This window comes from Gopherus flavomarginatus, chromosome 5 (genome assembly GCF_025201925.1).
Source record: "Gopherus flavomarginatus isolate rGopFla2 chromosome 5, rGopFla2.mat.asm, whole genome shotgun sequence".
NCBI classification, from domain to species: domain Eukaryota; kingdom Metazoa; phylum Chordata; order Testudines; family Testudinidae; genus Gopherus; species Gopherus flavomarginatus.
The window spans coordinates 41,331,202-41,345,199 of record NC_066621.1 but is presented as its reverse complement, the minus strand read 5'-3'; the positions used below and the strand labels follow the sequence as shown (position 1 = coordinate 41,345,199).

At 45.7% G+C, this 13,998-nt stretch overlaps 1 protein-coding gene and 1 pseudogene across 1 annotated transcript in view; one reads left to right on the top strand and one right to left on the bottom strand.

The window, feature by feature from the left end:
* Positions 1-13,998, bottom strand: part of LOC127051008 (NACHT, LRR and PYD domains-containing protein 3-like) — a 572,024-nt gene that overhangs the window by 346,227 nt on the left and 211,799 nt on the right. The gene's annotated exons all lie outside the window — the stretch shown is intronic.
* The window catches only part of LOC127051019 (NACHT, LRR and PYD domains-containing protein 3-like), a 111,416-nt pseudogene that overhangs the window by 40,929 nt on the left and 56,489 nt on the right, over positions 1-13,998 (top strand).

Below are 13,998 nucleotides of genomic sequence, written 5' to 3'. Positions count from 1 at the left end.
CCTGGCTTCTCAGGGTTAGTGTTGTGGATGACGTGCAGAAGGATCAGGGCATGGACGTGCTCTGTGGGATCCCATGAACACTCATCTGGGCCATGCCCATCCCGGTTAACTAGACACTGTAGTTTTCCCTGCGCTCGACAAGAATCTAGAATCTGCCAAACCATGTTTTCTTCTTGGCCCTGAACTGTTATTGGTGGAGGAGGGGGAGCAGGTAGTGGTTATGTATAGTCACCTTGTCTAGGGCCCAATAGTCAATACATGGACACAAGCAGCCATCTTTCTTCTTGACTAAAAAAGATTAGAGCATCTGCTGTGGATGTGAATGGGCAGATGAAACCCTTCTGAAGGTTCTCCCACAAATACAGGTGGAGAGCCCAAAGTTTGGGTTTGGAGAGGGCAGACATCCAATCAAATAGAGTTTCGGCTTCTGGCTGGAGATAATTGGGGAATTGTGAGTCTGATGTGGGGACAGGATGTCCACGTTCCCCTTGTCAATCTTGGCCACAGCAGGTGGGGCCACGCAGGGCACTGAGGATCTTGATGGTCCTCCTGCCTGCAGGTCAGGATCTTCCAATGGATGACATGAATCACAGACTGCAGCGGTATGTTTCTAGGATCCTGGGAGGCAGGATAGCCAACAATGCCTGGAAATAAAATATAGGGTCCTCTTCTGCCAGTGAATGTGAGGGTCATGGGCGGTAAGCCAGAGCATACCTAGGATAATGGGAACATGAGGGGCCCACATTAATCCAAATTGTAGGGTTTCCTGATGCCCCAGAGGGTGATAACTATTACTTGCATGACATGGCAGGTTACGGATCCTGAGGAGAAGAGAGACCCATCAATAGTCTCAACCAGCTCTGGAGAGTCCTCCCATAGGGTGTGAACCGCATGGGTCTTAACAAAGTTTACATCTATGAAGATACCTAGAGGACCCAGTTGGAGCCTCTAGGGTGATATTTCATTGTTTACCAGCAGTCAAATTAATAGAGGTGTCCGGAGCTGCGTTGGAAGCTGATGTGGGATCTCTGTGCTGTGATAATTGTTGCCCGTGGGCACTGGGAACAGCTGGAGAGGGAAGAAGAACAGTTCAGCCTGGTCCACACCCCAAGGGCTGGGGACGTGGCATTTCCCAGCCCCGGTTCCACCCAAATCTTTACCCATCCCCCATAAGATAGGCACAAGCCTGAAACCCAGCATTGGTGCTATTCCAAGTCAGAGAAGTGCAAGCAAACCTGGTGGTCTTGCATGAGCTCTGATGCTGGGGAAGACCTGTGTGCAGGGGGTGTTGGAATACTGAGGGGTGGTGACTTCTAGAAAAATTGAGGTAACTCTCACATCACTCTGTGAGGCGATCATCAGTTGTGGTGCACAATTCAATCAGGCTGTCAAACTAGATAGAGACTCCACCCAGGCAAGCTCATCCATAATCTCCTCATTTAACCCCAGGAGCAAATGGTGGCACTGTGCTGCCTTATTCCACCCAGTGTCAGAAGCCAAATGACAAAATTCAGCAGTGTACTTGGCTATGGGTTGATCTCCTGCTGTAAGGCATGAAGGTGGTCTGCACTCTGTTGGGGTCACCAAAAATGATGAACATAGTGTGAATGAATTTGTCTAATTGCTGCAAGAGGGGGCTGGACTGTTCCAGGAGTAGTAAAGCCCAGGCCAATCCAGCAGCCTCCTATTGCATGGCTAATCCAACAGCCTGCTGCAGGCCAGCTGTACTGATGAGGCTGCCCAGAGATTAGCTTTGCTGCAGGCCCTGATTTCTGACACTCAGCCTGTAAGAACTCCCCCCTCCTGCATCTGTCCAGTGATGGATGCCAAAAATGGCTTTCTGTTTCTGCTTCTATCTCCTAAACTTCCTTGTTCCAAGAGGCAAAATGACGTCCTGCTGTTCTTCCCTTCCTGGGGGCTTCCCATCCCCCTGCTAATTTCTATGCAAATAGGGCTTCCATTGTTTCTCATGCTACCATGATTAATTTACATAAGAGCCAGGTAGAGAGCTATGAAGTTTCACCTATCTGGGAAGACTGTAAAGCCCAATATCAATGGGTGTCCATAACTACTTATGTAGTGTTAATATGGACATTTTACAGTGATATTAATCACCAGTGTCATTAGTTTTCAGAAAAGACCTCACTCTATACACCAGGAGTGGCCAAATTTACTGACCCTCTGAGCTGCAAGACATGCTTTTAAAAAACAAAAAACAAACAGTGAGAGCGTTAACCATTGGAACAAACTACCAAAGGATGTGATGGATTCTCCATTTCTTGATGGCTTCAGATCCAGACTGGATGCCTTTCTGGAAGAAATATTTTAGCCAAATACAACCTATTGGACTCAATACAGGAGTAAGTGGGTGAAATTCAGAAGGTACCAAAGACATGGGGCTTCTGCCCTGATGCTCCTCATGGGGATAAATCTCTTAGACCCCCCTCCCTGCAGGGCAGAAACCCTTGTCCCACACCCTACTGCAGAGCAGAAGCCGCAAGCTCCTGCCAGCCCAGTCTGATAGGAGGAGAATGGGACAGGAGTGGCGGGGGGAGTCTCTTTGTGCCGCAAGCTTCTGTCTCCTGCTGGCAGGGGTGGTTTTACATTTTTTGCCACCCCAAGCACAGGAGGTCCGCCAGTCCCACGGCTTCGGCATACCCACTGCCGAATTGCCACAGAAGCCGCTGGACCATTGGACCTCCCGCAAGCATGCCGCCAAAGGCGTCCTGCCTGCCGTTCTCATGGTGACTGGCAGACCACCCCCCTGTGGCTTGCCGCCCCAGGCACGCACTTGGCGTGCTGGTGCCTGGAGCAGCCCCTGCCTGCTGGGTATAGATGCTTGATGTCTTTTTTCACTTGATATGTAAGAATGGGCCTTCATTGTCTTTGCCTGAAGATAGGTCTGGTCAAAGGATCAAATGCACATTTAAAGTTTCACCTCCCCACCAGCTTGAGTCATGCCCCTCCCAGGTAGGTCCTCCCCTTATCCTCGGTAGCTCCTCCCCGTAGCTAACAGCTGTTTGCTGCTGCCTCTCCCCACAGCCACAGTTTGCAGCTCACCAGCTCCAGGAGCTTCTGCACAGGGAGGGGGCCCAGCTGGTAAACCCCTGGCAGAAATCAGGGAGTGGGGCTGCACATGACCCTGCGTGCCCCTCCCCAGGCATCATCTCTGTAGGCCAGAAGGTACCAATAGCTCACCTACTCTGACCTCATATATAATATAAGCTGTAGAATGTCACCCACTTACTCCTGTATTGAGTCCAATAGGTTGTATTTGGCTAAAATATTTCTTCCAGAAAGGAATCCAGTCTGGATCTGAAGCCATCAAGAAATGGAGAATCCATCACATCCTTTGGTAGTTTGTTCCAATGGTTAACGCTCTCACTGTTTGTTTTTTATTTTTTTAAAGTGTGCCTTATGTCTCATTGGAGTTTGTCTGGCCTTAACTTCAAGCCATTGGGTCTTGTTAGGCCTTTCTCCACTAGATTAAAGAGCCCATTAGTACTGGCTGTTTCCTCCCCATTTAGGTACTTGGACACTATAATGAAGTCACATCTTGATCTTTCGCTAAGCTACAAAAATATTGAGGTCTTTCAGTCTCTCACTGGCATTTTCTCCAGCCCTCAGATCATTTTTGAGGCTCCTTTTCAGTGTTTCAATGACCTTTTAAAAAAGTTGACATCAGAACCGGACACAGCATTCCAGTATCAGTCTCGCCATGTTACATTTGTAAAATCACCACTGAGGAAGGTTGAAGAGGGGTTGATTGACATTTTTGATTCTTGTTGTCTTTGTCAGTTGCTACATATTAAGTGGCAGGACAAGTTCAGCAATGAGGTTATCCATAGCTGAACCCAGCAACCGCTTCCATCTGCACTTGTTTGGTTTTGGTGACTTTCTTGGCATCGACACATTATTAGGATGGGAGATTCACGAATTACAAAAATATGTTTACCAAAGAATGCTGCTACATGGTCAGTGGTCATATGGGAGCCAAACAATTTGGTGGTGCAATAAGAATGAGCATAATATACATAGATTGGGATTTTACGATGGTCTGGTTGGATTCTCAGGTAGCAATTGAGTGGTACTTGATCTGCAAGGAGGCTATGTTCCTTTGAGATATTCCATGATGGTAATCCAGCACTATTTCTTATACAGATGCTGCCTTAAAATTAATTTGCCCTCATATGCTCTTTGGTGTCAGGATCTAATGTGCCACCATTTCTGCTTAGTTATATGATGTCACTTCACAAAGTGTAACACCAATCACACATTGTTGAGTAATAATGATACTTAAAATTGTAAGCAAATACTTATTTTTTGTTTTTTTACTTTAGTGGGTAAATTAAAGTCAACTCTCTTGGTTAGATACAATAGGAATGATTGTGTATATATCCAGAACTGATTTAAAAAACAATTGACCAACACAAAAGTATTCTTTCCAGTAAATTTAAAAAGAATGGATTTGATGAATGGACTATGAGGTGGATAAACAGCTGGCTAGATAGTTGGGCTCAATGGATAGTGATAAACAATGATCTTGCAAGCGAGTTAAAAAGGGATTGGATGAATGTACTATAAGATGGATAGAAAGCTGACAAGATTGTTGGGCTCAATGGGTACTGATCAATGGCTTGATGTCTAGTTGGGAACTGGTATGAAGCGGAGTGCCCAAGGGGTCGGTTCTGGGGCTGGTTTTGTTCAACATCATCATTAATGATCTCGATGATGGGATGCATTGCACCCTCAGCAAGTTCTCAGATGACACTAAGTTGGGGCAAGAGGTAGATATGCTGGAGGGTAGAGATAAGGTCCAGAGTGACCTAGAAAAATCGGAGGATTGGACCAAAAGAAATCTCATGAAGTTCAACAAAGACAAGTGCAGAGTCTTGCATTTAGGAATTCCAGGTACTGGTACAGGCTGGGGACCGACTGACTAAGCGGTAGTTCTGTAGAAAAGGATCTGGGGATTACAGTAGGCAAGAAACTGGATATGAGTCAACAGTGTGCCCTTGTTGTCAAGAAGGCTAACAGCATATTGGGCTGCAGTAGTAGGAGCGTTGCCAGCAGATCAAGGGAAGGGATTATTCCCCTCTATTCGGCACTGCTGAGGCCACATCTGGAGTATTGTGTCCAGTTTTGGGGTCCCCCACTACAGAAAGGATATTGACAAATTGGAGAGAGTCCAGAGGAGGGCAACAAAAATGATTAGGGGGCTGGTGCACATGACTTATTAGGAGAGGCTGAGAGAACTGGGCTTATTTAGTCTGCAGAAGAGAAGAGGCAGGGGTAGGGGCAGGATTTGATAGCAGCCTTCAACTACCTGAAGGGGGGTTCCAAAGAGGATGGAGCTCGGCTGTTCTCAGTGGTGGCAGATGACAGAACAAGAAACAATGGTCTCAAGTTGCAGTGGGGAAGGTCTAGGTTGGAGATTAGGAAAAACTATTTCACTAGGAGGGTGGTGAAGCACTGGGTTACCTAGGGAGATGGTGGAATCTCCATCCTTAGAGGTTTTTAAGGCCTGGCTTGACAAAACCCTGGCTGGGATGATTTAGTCTGTGGGATGATTTGGTCCTGTTTTGAGCTGGGGTTGGACTAGATGACCTCCTGAGGTCCTTTCCAACTCTGATCTATAATTCTATGAAAAGCATAAAACCACTGGAGACATCCCCATTAGTGTGAGTTTCTAGAACTGCATGTGAATGCCCAGAGAACCACAGGTTCAATAAATAATAGGTTACACTTAGCAGAACCTATTCTATTTGACTCTGTGTATTTCAAGTACATCTTAATGTATTTGATATATTTTTGGTTTGGAGGATATAGGTATGCATGTATTTAATTAAAATGGCAGAATAACTCCTACATAGGGCATGATCACATAGATAAGAGCCTTTTTTAGTATTCTGGAAATAGAATTAAAACTTGTCTCCAGAGAACAACATAGAAAATCTCTTTTCTCTCTTTTCAGGGCACAACATCAGGATGAGCTGCATCATTCATCTATTTACCTGCTTTGTCAAGCATTGAAGGCTTCAAACTGTAATTTAAAAAAACTAAGGTGAGAAATTGTTCCTTCCTATTTTAAAAATGCCCTTTAACTGCTGTTATCCCAGAAATGCTGCAGCCATGCAGCTCTTCACCATGGCTGCTTAGGAATTTGTTTAACTGTCCAGTCAATGGGGCAGATTCTCAGTTGGTATAAACTGTCATAGCTCCATTGAAGTCAAGTTGTACCAGCTGAGTATTTGCTGGAATATCTGTGGGTTTGGCTTACATGGCAGCTTAGCGGTTCAACATTAACCCCAATTGCCACAGCAATAGGCTAGCAGAAGAGACAGAGCTAAGCAGTGTGGCTGGGGGTGGTTTAAGTTGAGGAAAGACTCAGGAGATTGATAAGAAAATTTTAGGTATTTTAATCTTAGGTATTTTTAGGTGCCCATCACCATGGTGTCTAAGCCCTGTACCAGTCTATTTGTTTATATTCATGTATCCTCATTGGATCTCATTTCTCTCTGATCCAAAGGTGGGGTTTGGGGGGGAGCAAGTGGTGGTTTTTCTCTCTCTCTCTGTATCATTGTGATGGTTCTCAGGGCACCCAGGACTGAGAGTGAACTTGTTACCCCCTGAATCACTGAAGTCTACAAATCATGGTTTAAAAGCTTCAAGTTACAGAGAATTCACCATTTACACTAATTTAAACCGACAAGTGATGATGCTTCATGCTGCAGAGGAAGATGAAAACCCCCACGGTCTCAGCCAGTCTGACCCAGGCTAAAATTCCTTCCAAACTCCAAATATGGCAATCAGTTAGACCCTGAGCATGTGGGCAAGACTTGCCTGGCAGATACATGAGAAAGAATTACCTGTGGTAATACAAAGCCTTCTCCATCTAGTGTCTCATGTCCGGCAGTTGGGGATTTTTGCTGCTGTCAGTCATTGATGGGCCACATACTATTGTAAGCAGTCCCAACATGCCATCCCCTCCAGACCAACTTAATCTCCTTCTTTGAGAAGATAACTTGATTTTTTAGACAAAGGAAATTCAATAAGCTCTAATCTACCTGGATTTCAATAAGGCATTAGATATAGTTCTACATAGGAAATTATTAGTTAAATTGGAGATGATGGGGATTAATATGAGAATTTAAATGTGGATAAGGAACTGGTTAAAGGGATGAACACAATGGGCCATAGTGAAAGGTGAACTGTCAGGCTGGAAGGAGATTACTAGTGGAGATCATAGAAGCCTGGGGTTGGAAGAGACCCCAGGAGGTCATCTAGTCCAATTCCCTGCTCAAAGCAGGACCAAATCATCCCAAGGACTAAATCATCCCAGCCAGCGCTTTGTCAAGTGTGACAGGGTCAGGACAGATGGCTACAGGAGAGTGGGTACATTAGCTCCAGGTTAAGCAGGTCCCTTTTCCCTGGGTGAGATAACAGGGACTATTCCAGAACACTCAGGAACTTTCTAGAACTAATTAAGGCAGGCAGGTAGGCTAATTAGGACACCTGTAGCCAATTGAGAAGTTACTAGAATTATTTAAGGCTAATCAGGACACCTGGTATAAAAAGTCTCTCATTCCAGTTAGTGAGGTGTGCGTAAGGACCTGGGAGTGAGAGGATGTGCTGCTGGAGGACTGAGGCGTACAAGCGTTAACAGACATCAGGAGGAAGATCCTGTGGTGAGGATAAAGAAGGTGTTGGGAGGAGGCCAGGGATGTAGCTGAGGGAGTTGTAGCTTTCGCACATCTGTTCCAGGAGGCACTCTAGGCAGCTGCAGTTCACAGGGCCCTGGGCTGGAATCTGGAACAGAGGGTAGGACCGGGTTCCCCCCAAACCTCCCAACTCCTGATCAGACACAGGAAGAACTGACCTGGACTGTGGGTTCTACCAGAGAGAAAGGTTTCTGGGCTGTTCCCCAACCCACATGGTGAATCTCTGAGGTGAACAAATCTGCCAATAAGTGCAGGACCCACCAAGATAGAGGAGGAACTTTATCACACAAGCTAGGCCTTAAAAACCTCTAAGGATGGAGATTCCACCACCTCCCTAGGTAACCCATTCCAGTGCTTCACCACCCTCCTAGTGAAATAGTTTTTCCTAATCTCCAACCTAGACCTTCCTCACTGCAACTTGAGACCATTGCTCCTTGTTCTGTCATCTGCCACCACTGAGAACAGCCAAACTCCATCCTCTTTGGAACCCCCTTCAGGTAGTTGAAGGCTGCTATCAAATCCCTCCCCCACTTCTCTTCTGCAGACTAAATAAGTCCAGTTCTCTCAGCCTTTCCTCAGAAGTCATGTGCTCCAGCCTCCAATCATTTTTGTTGCCCTCCGCTGGACTCTCTCCAATTTGTCCACATCCTTTCGAGGGGGGCGGGCAAAATTGGTCACTCCAGATGTGGCCTCACCAGTCCTGAATAGAGGGGAATAATCACATCCCTCGATCTGCTGGTAATGCTCCTACTAATACAGCCCAATATGTCATTAGTCTTCTTTGTAACAAGGTACACTGTTGATTCATATCCAGCTTCTTGCTCACTGTAATCCTCAGGTCCTTTTCTGCAGAACTGCCACTTAGCCAGTCGGACCCAGCCTGTACCAGTGCCTGGGATTCTTCCATCCTAAATTCAGGAGTCTGTACTTGTCTTTGCTGAACCTCATCAGATTTCTTTTGGCCCAATCCTCCGATTTGTCTAGGTCCTCCAATTTGTCTGGACTCTATCCCTACCCTCCAGCATATCTACATCTCCCCACAACTTAGTATCATCTGCGAAAATGCTGAGGGTGCAATCCATCCCATCATCCAGATCATTAATGAAGATGTTGAACATAACCAGTCCCAGGACCGATCCCTGGGGCACTCTATTTGATATCGTCTGCCAACTAGACATCGGGCCGTTGATCACTACCCATTGATCCCAGTGATCCAGCCAGCTTTCTATCCACCTTATAGTCTATTAATCCAAGCCATACTTTTCTAACTTGCTGGCAAGAATACTGTGGGAGACCATATCAAAAGTTTTGCAAAGTCAAGATATATCATGTCCACCACTTTCCCCATATCCGCAGAGCCAGTTATCTCATAATAGAAGGCAATCTGATTGATCAGGCATGATTTGCCCTTGGTGAATCCATATTGACTGTTCCTGATCACTTTCTTCTCCTCCAAGTGCTTGAAAATGGATTCCTTGAGGACCAACTCCATGATTTTTCCAGGGACTAAGGTTAGGTTAACCAGAACGTAATTCCTGCGATTCTCCTTTTTCCCCTTTTTAAAGATGGGCACTATATATTTGCCTTTTTCCAAACATCTGAGACCTCCCCCAATCACTACAAGTTTTCAAAGATAATGGCCAATGGCTCTCCAATCACATCAGCCAACTCCCTCAGCACTCTCGGGTGCATTGCATCTGGCCATATGGACTTGTGCATGTCCAGTTTTTCTAAATAGTCCTTAACCTGTTCTTTCACCACTGAGGACTGCTCACCTCCTCCCCATACTGTGTTGCCCAGTGCAGCAAACCGAGATCTGACCTTGTCTGTGTCCCTCAGGGATCAGTCTTGGGACCAGTCTTACTTAACATTTTTATTACTGACCTTGGCACAAAAAGTGAGACCATGCTAATAAAATTTGCAGATACAAAGTTGGGAGGTATTACCAATGCGGAGGAGGACCAGAATATCATACAAGAAGTCTGGATGACCTTGTAAACTGGAATAATTGAAACAGGATGAAATTTAATAGTGAAAAATGCAAGGTCAGTCATTTAGGGGCTAAGAACAATAATTTTTTCTATAAGCTGGGGACTTATCAGTTGGAAGTAACAAAGGAGGTGTAATGGTTGATCACAGGATGACTGTGAGCTGTCAATGTGGTGTAACCATGAAAAAGACTAATGCTGTCCTAGGGTGAATCAGGTGAGATATTTCCAGTAGAGACAGGGACGTGTTAGTACCGTTATACAAGGCACTGGTGAGACCTCATATGGAATACTGTGTACAATTCTCATCTCCTATGTTTAAAAAAGATGAATGCAAACTGGAACACGTGCAGAGAATGGGTACTTGAATGATCCTTGGAAGGGAAAACCTGCCTTATGATAGGAGACTCAGGGAGCTTGGCTTATGAGGCCTAACCAAAAGAAGGCTGAGGGGAGATATGATTGCTCTCTATGAATACATCAGAAGGATAAATGCCAGAGAGGAAAAGGAATTATTTAAGTTAAGTGCCAGTGTTGACCCAAGACGAAATAGATATAAACTGGCCATCAACAAGTTTAGGTTTGAAATTAGGAGGTTTCCAACTATCTGAGGAGTGAAGTTCTGGAATAGCCTTTGAAGGGGAGCAAAAACCCTAATTGACTTCAAAACTGAGCTGGATAAGCGTATAGCGGGGGAGGTATGATGGGACTGCCTATAGCCAAAATCCTCAACTGGTAGACACGAGACACTAGATGGGGAGGGTTCCGAGATACTACAGATAATATGTCAGAAAATTATTATGACTTTGCAAAAGTTCTCATTAATGTAACATAAAGACCCAGAAAGGAGCTTCTTAAAGCAGCCGTACTTGCAAGGGCGTCTATAAATAGTGAAATCAGGGAGCTGAAAGAGAAAGAGTTTGGTTCCAATACTACCCATTTCAAAGACAAAGTTTGACAAGCTCAGACAAGAAACAAAAAATGCCCAACCTGACAACAGCATGACAAAGTAATTCTAGAGGACTGATCAGGGGAAAATCCCAGGTGCCCCTAACATAAGACAATATTGGTGCTAAATATATTGTAACATCATGAGTATTGGAAGGAATGAGGCCAGATCATGTTATATACAATCCAAAATATGATGAGAGCCCTAACATAGCAGTGCTGTTTTCCCCTGGAGCTGGTGACGGGCTGCACCAGTACCATAAGAATGCTTTGTTTCAATTTCCCATTCCCTCAGTCTCTCTGATGCCATGACCCCCTGCAGGCCAGCCACTGGAGGAGAGGAAGCTCATTATAATTTAATAATAATAGAGATGAAATTGCTGCACATGGTGGGATTGCATATAAGGGACACTGTCCTAATAAAATACAATATGAAATGCCAGAAATGCCATGCATAACCCACAACTGTAAGTGTCAGTATGGGGCTACTTTATGAATTTGCCTAGGGGCCAATACACTGCACCATCCACAGGCACTGCCCCCACCGCTCCTATTGGCCACGGTTCCCATACATGCAGAGCTCCCTGTCAGCCCCTACATGTAGGAGCCAGAGTGGGAACATGCTGGCTGATTCCCAGGAGCTGCACGTTGCGGAGGCTAGCAGGGAACCTACCAGCCCCACTGAGAGATGCCGCCAACCAGGCAGTCAATGACCCAGTCAGCAGTGTTGACTGGAGCCACCAGTATCCCTTTTCGACTGGGTGTTCCAGTCGAAAACCAGACACCTGGTCATTCTATCAATAGCAGACGGTGACCTAAGTTTGTTCTAAACTGCGCGGCCACAAACTATAAATGGTTGTGCAGCAGCTCCAAAGGGCAACACAGCAAGGACCTGAAGAGGAGAGAGGTAGGGGGTGCCCAGGAACTGGGGAGTGGAGCAATTTGGGGTGTGCAGGGCTGCCATGAGCTATGTGATCTCAGTGTAACAGCAAAATCAGGGCAAAGTTACTGAGCTGGCTCAGTTCCTCTGAGAATGCTCAGTACAACCTAGACAGGAAATTCTGCCAGGGAGCTGTTTGTATCACCTCCTTTGGAGCTCCATGCTACTGGCAGGGAGAAAGGGGCCCCTTCCTCCAGAGCTCTGTGCTGCCGGTGGAGAGAGAGGGGCCCCTTCCCCTAGAGCTCCATGCTACCAGTGGGGAGAGAAGCACCCCTTCCCCTGGAGCTCTGTGCTGCTGGAGGGGAGAGGGCTGTGAGGAGTGCTCTAGCCCCAGCCCCAGGGCAGACTGGCTGACTGAGACTGGTTTGTTGTGGCAAGTTATTCATAATGAAAGCAAGACTGCTGGCAGTGGATTTGTTTTTCATGTTTGAAACACAGCTAGAGAGTTTCATTAGCTGTGAAAATGAGCTCAAAAAGAAGATAACACTATAGGCCTCTAAACTGGACTGACTGCTTCCCCTTAGCACTCTTCATTGCCTTCATTTTTACTTTGATATATTGCAATATTTCCAGCCTCTAGGAAATCTTAAGAGTATGAGATCCAGCTCCCAGTGTGCTTTATTGTTTCTAAATCACGGAAGGGGAAGTTAAAAATGTGAGAATAGATGGAGCAGACCAATTGGGCAGTGCAGCTTGCAGTCATGGGGATGAAGCAGAGAAATTGGGTAGTGCAGCGTGCAGTCATGGGAATATCTTTCCATCTGCCAGTGGATAAGAATAGCACATTCTGACATATTTATATCACCAATTTGCCTGAGGCATTAGGTGACTAGGCTGAGGCCACAGGATTGTTAGGGGAGGAGATGAAGGAGCACATCGTGTGTCTAAATTTTAAAGGTTTATTAATAAAATAACAGTGGTGAGCGCGGGGTGCATCCCACTTCACTCAAAGGAAGGAAATAAGCATTAGTGCCCGTGCCCTAACCTACTTTTATACTTACACACATACAATCCAGGGCTGGCCAAGCCTGGGTATAACGTAAGAAGAGGAGGAAGGGTGGATGAGAGTTTTGTCCTGTGCACAGGCCTTCCAGGGTCCACTGTTGATTTTTGCCTTGCTTCAGTTTTGGGAGGGCTTTAAGCCCTAGGTTTTGTTTTGTTTTTTTGTTCCCCATGCTTTTTGTACCAGTCCAAACTGGCTTTCTGTGGCTTCCTCAGCTTTTCCAAAACTACACCAGCTTCAGGGATGCAAAACTGTTGTTTTCCCCCTCACTGGCCTTCACTGTTTCACTAGCTTTTTTGCAGTCTCCTGCAGTTTTGTTCTGTTTACTGCTCTGTTCTCACGACTGGTTAGGGTTGGAATTTAAGCCCCTGTCTTTCTTGGCAGACAGCCGAGAGTCGGTTGTGTGCCGTGGCCTTGGACTGGAGTCAGCGTCTTATCTTCCAACCTAAATGGAGTGTTGAGTTAGCCCATTCTCTTTGGCCTTTTGCAACCTGCAAAGGAATCTTTCACTCCACACTCACACCTTCAACCCTTCCCGAAATCCTTTCCAGTGTATCTCAAAGCATTAGCAATATACAGTGCTAGTGCTTACCCAGGGGACCTCATGGGTAATTTTACTGTGACTGTGACAACATCCTACATTGCCTTTTATCCTAGTTCTGATTTTAAATACCACTAAGGAGCTTTATCAGTGACCCTGAATTAATTTGCCAATAGCTTTATATTATTTTGCCCATGGCCCTGTATTAATTTGTCAGTGTCAAAGAGGATCCCTGTATCTGGCAGTAGTCAAGAATGTGGGGATTTATTTTTCCCCCTCTGCACCTGTCAAGAAGTTTCCAACCTTTCCTTTCAGATGCAGAGCTAGTCACAATTCTGGAGGTCTTTATCCCCTTGAGATTGAATTACTGCAGTGTGCTCTGTTTGGGATCATAAAAGACAATTCAGAAACTTCAGCTAAGTTAGACTGTAGATGCTTAGTTATAAAGTGGAACATTGACACATTTGTGCTGTATTGTCTGCACTGGCTTCCTACTGGTGTTATGCAAAATGTAGAGGTCCCCTTTTCATCTGTAAAATCTTAAATGGACTGGGTGATGGCTACCTGAGAAACCACATCTCTTCTGATGCAATATGGCATCAGATGTAATCAGCTGAGGAGCTGACCTAACTCTACCCTTTGCCCAGCCCTGAGCCCACACCCCTAAACCCCTCATTCCCAGCACCACCCAGAGACCTCACCCCCAGCCAGATTCCTCATCCGCCACATCCCAGCCCTCTGCCCTACCCTGAGCCCCTCCCACACTCTGAAACCTTCGGACCCACCTCATTAATTTTGGTTATGTGTACCAATATGGAGGCGATTTGTCACACATCACCTATGAATTGGTGCACATA